Genomic DNA, 4,155 nt, shown 5'->3' on the forward strand with positions numbered 1-4,155 from the left:
CAAAACAAATGTGAAACAGCGGTTACATTGTAAACATTCTGGGACTGTATCATACTCAAGAGTGAGTCCATCAGAGGGACGGCACAGGTTCTGGAGATAAAGTCAGACGGTTTGGACGGAGGAAGGATAGTGAAGGTCTGGGTATGAAGGTGGCTCGGACGAAGACGAGAGCGAAGGTTTACGGATTGGGGGGGGGCTGTGGTGGTGGTGGGGCATAATATTGGGTCGGGTGAGAGAAAGAAGAGGCTGCAGACGAGACGGTTGGACGGAGGCAGATGATTGCCTGTGGCAGCTGAAAGGAAATGAAGAAGTAGATGATGATTATATTATTGTGATATTTTGGCCAAAACAAGTTTATTTTGTAGTCAGCTCCACCTTGTCCATGACAGATTTCTTCATTGGCTTATTTTGTCGGCTAAAATCTGCCTTTCAATAATGTATTAGTATTTACATTGGTAGTCCATACAGATCAATACTTGATATAGATGAAATACTTGATCAGTTAGTTTATCTGGTGTTAAAATGTCACTATTTCGTTGAATTCTGGCCAAAGTCGGATTGTTTCAAGGTCCAAGATCCTTGTCTTCCAAAGTTGTTGTTTTGTCCATTTGATGTCTGCATATATTGATTTTCAATGTAAACATATGTGTTTAATTTTTGTAGTTATGTTTGTAAGCGGCGATATCTATGTGCTGTTATTCAATAGTACGCATAAATGATGCTCCGACGAGGATGGGATTCGAACCCACGCGTGCAGAGCACAATGGATTAGCAGTCCATCGCCTTAACCACTCGGCCACCTCGTCCGCACAGTGTCACCCCTCCCTGGATGCGATCCTACGGCGGCAAAGCTCCCCGCTCCATCTCACACAGGAATTCTCGGGTTTGGCTCCATCGTCTAAAAACCAAGTGAACCGAAGACTCCATTAGGTGTGAGTGACACGGTAAATAGTGGTGTGTTTCTATGCGTGAAGCTTTTATTGTTTGGCGCCCTGTCTGGGTTAAAGCCCGCCTCTTGACCAGTCTCTGCCGGGATTGCCTCCCAGCCCCACGGTGACCCTGTGAGTAGGATAAGCAGCACAGACTGAGAATAAATGGATTTTTTTCAACCTACAGACCATCTCCTAGATCCAGTCAGGTGGAGTTCTTGCAATAGCCCAGGGACATGATTCTGTAATTGGAAGGATAAAGCTGAATTAATAAAATATTAGATGTTTGAAGTGAAGAAAAAGCAACGGTGGGAGGATGACGATAGACAATGTGAGCTGCGGAGAATATCTACGGTTTTAAAAGCTGCTTCGACTCTTCCGGGCCGGTTCAAAGCGGAAAAGGCTGCAGATTACTGGGGCTGACCTCACCGGGGTTGCCAGGTGAGCTTCGGGATGTCTGCCTCATTAGCGCAACACAACAACAGCCTTCGGGGCAGAAATAAGGGCAAGTCATCCCTCGGCTCTGATCTTCAGACAGTTTTGCATTTAGCTTCCAGATGGGTCGGCTCGGGTCACGGTGGAAGAGCGCGCTGATCCCCGTTACACGCCCCGAGGAGGATTTCACCGCAGGGCCTGAGGGTGTGGATATTCCCTCCTGTTGATCCTGCCCTTCAACGATGCAGCCACCACAATTCAAGAGGCGGAATATTCAAAGCGGACCGATTCAAAGTTGGCGCTTTCACCCCTCGCACCCGTCCGTCTACCGTCATCTGTCTCCTATTTTTTGTTTACCCTGTTCCTTTTCCCTCTTTTTCCTATACACGAGTATTCATTGTTTGTATTATCACTCGGATTTTAATCGGGGAGCATGAAAAGAAGACGATAATATAAACCGCAATTTTACTGCTTCCTTATCCACCATGTTTAGCGCCCCCAGCACACACATGCACACACACACACACACATTCATTGTTTTCTCTTAACAATAAAATCATTTCATGATCCCTATAAATTATATGTACGGAAGAATTAAAAAAAAAAGTCTGTGTACTTTCCCGCTGTAAAAGGCAGGAAATGTCATTCTTCCTCATCTGTGATCTCATTCTATTCACCTTCAGCGCCAACATTTATAGCAACATATGAGCTTCCAGGAAGTCTTTCACAGAAGGATTATAAAGTACTCCCGCTCTCGCTGCTGCAGCTCCTTCTATCTCCTTAATCGAGAGAGGATTTGAACCACTTGATTCGGTGCCAGAATTAAATAATTGTATTTTTTTTTTTTGTTTGTTTTTTAGAGATTAAGTACGTTCAGTAATCTCAGTGGAGGCTTTAACATTAGGTCACTATCAAATTAAACCTAAAGCAACAACAATAACAACAAAGAGAAATCATAGGTTTAAATAAAATGCACTCACACACAAGGTGACATGGCTTTATTTTCTTTTTCGTCATTGGTTAATTTTTCTTTTGTAATTTTTAATTTCACTTTGACTTGAAGGAAACTCAGCTGGCTTCCTTTCACTTTCTTTCACTGTGCAACATTTAACCATTCACTCTTTCAACATTAATTTGGGGATCTCCTATCCATGCAGGCCAGTAAATCAACCCCCTACCCTCCCTTCCTCCTGCGCACACATACATAAACACACACACACATGCAAACATACACACACATGCACGCACGCACACACTCACACAGCGTCTCTGACACCCCCCCAGTTCCCCCCACATCTTGGCTATCGGACATCAATCTAGCCAGCACCGTCTGCTAAGCCTCACTGGGCAATTAACCACATTGAGAGTGAAAGCTCTAATCAATCCCTGGCCTTCTCCATCACACACACATATAGACACTCATAAACACACACACACACACACTTACATCTTAAATCTGTTGGTGTGAATGTTTGCCGTTTGTGGCAGAGCGGACAAGTCCAAGAAGCACTTCTGTCCCTCTGAGGACACACAAACAGACAGGATGAAATCGGAGCTAAGTTACAAGAAGTAAACACTGAAATTGAGGAGAAAATGAGTTGATAGCAAGGAAGTTATTTCTCCGCGGATGAGATGAAGATGATTTCGGTTGACAACTAATGAATATTTTCAGTTGTAATATCTAGAAGGTATAAAATAAGCTGCAATGTGACACTAAAATTTGATAATGTAACTAAGAAAATTGAAATGACAAATTCTTCTTGGTATACTTCTTAATTATCTTTTTTTCCCCTTTGCCAACTCATTTAAATGGTATCATTTGATGAGATAATACCATTTTGTATTACTGGAAAAATCTGCAAGAAAATGAGTTAGACTGAGATTTCTGACTTGTGTGTTTGTGTGTGTGCATAACATTTGATGTGCATGAATCACTTCTGGTGGTTTTACAGCTGTGGGACAAAAATATAAAGTTTTGTCATACATGTCATTAGAGGGGAATTTTTTTTTTTTTCCATTATAAAACAGCAAAGCGCAAAACGCTCCTTTTACATTTTTAGCTTGTATTCCATGCTGAGGTCTGACGATGGTGATTGTGCACCGTCTGGATGTGATGCGAATGGCGGCGACGGGTTGCTGTAATATTCCTCCATCCTTGCATAGCTTTTTTTTTTTTTCCCATTGATTCACGGGGGCTTAAATGTCAGCAACAGCAGGGAAGGTGACCAGGAAAGCGGTGCGGGGTGATGGAGGCTAAAGGCTGCCTCAACTGCTCAACTTAGCAGCTGTTAAAGGATAAAACGTCATTGATTGTGCAGAAAACCAATGAGTCCTTGAATGAATGAGCGGTTAAAATATTTGCATGTATTTTTTGCAACACTTCGGCACCAATTTCAAGCACAGACCACCATGCCTGCTACGAAAGCGATCTACCAGTTTTGAGTTCCTGGTTATCTTGCAACATTTCTCCGGTAGTCCGTTTACACATCACTTGCGATGTGACTTAATTGGAGCTACATAAATATCATGTCATCCACGAGCTTCCCATAGAATTATTGACCGGTCAGCTATTGATTTGGTGTCTTTGTCCATGTGTTCATGGGTGAGTTCAGTGCTTTGATCATTTGGTGCGTTATGCTAAATCTAGATCAAACATGGTAAGGGAATCGATAACTCTTCCTCCAACATGAATGATAATGAAATCACTATGATTGCACACGAAGTTGAGATTGATTAGTCAGGTCTGTTGAAGCCGCGGAATCCTTACGTACATTCTGGCCACTCTAGGTGG

The 4,155-nt window shown here is 42.8% G+C and overlaps 1 non-coding gene across 1 annotated transcript; it reads right to left on the bottom strand.

The window, feature by feature from the left end:
• Positions 1–724: 724 nt before the first annotated feature.
• trnas-gcu (transfer RNA serine (anticodon GCU)) lies at positions 725–806 on the bottom strand. The gene has a single exon. It is a non-coding gene; the product is annotated as a tRNA-Ser (tRNA).
• Positions 807–4,155: the final 3,349 nt, after the last annotated feature.

The sequence above is a fragment of the Fistularia commersonii genome, chromosome 30, assembly GCF_037954325.1.
Source record: "Fistularia commersonii isolate RoL2024-O1a breed Wild chromosome 30, RoL_Fcom_v1.0, whole genome shotgun sequence".
Lineage (NCBI taxonomy): Eukaryota > Metazoa > Chordata > Actinopteri > Syngnathiformes > Fistulariidae > Fistularia > Fistularia commersonii.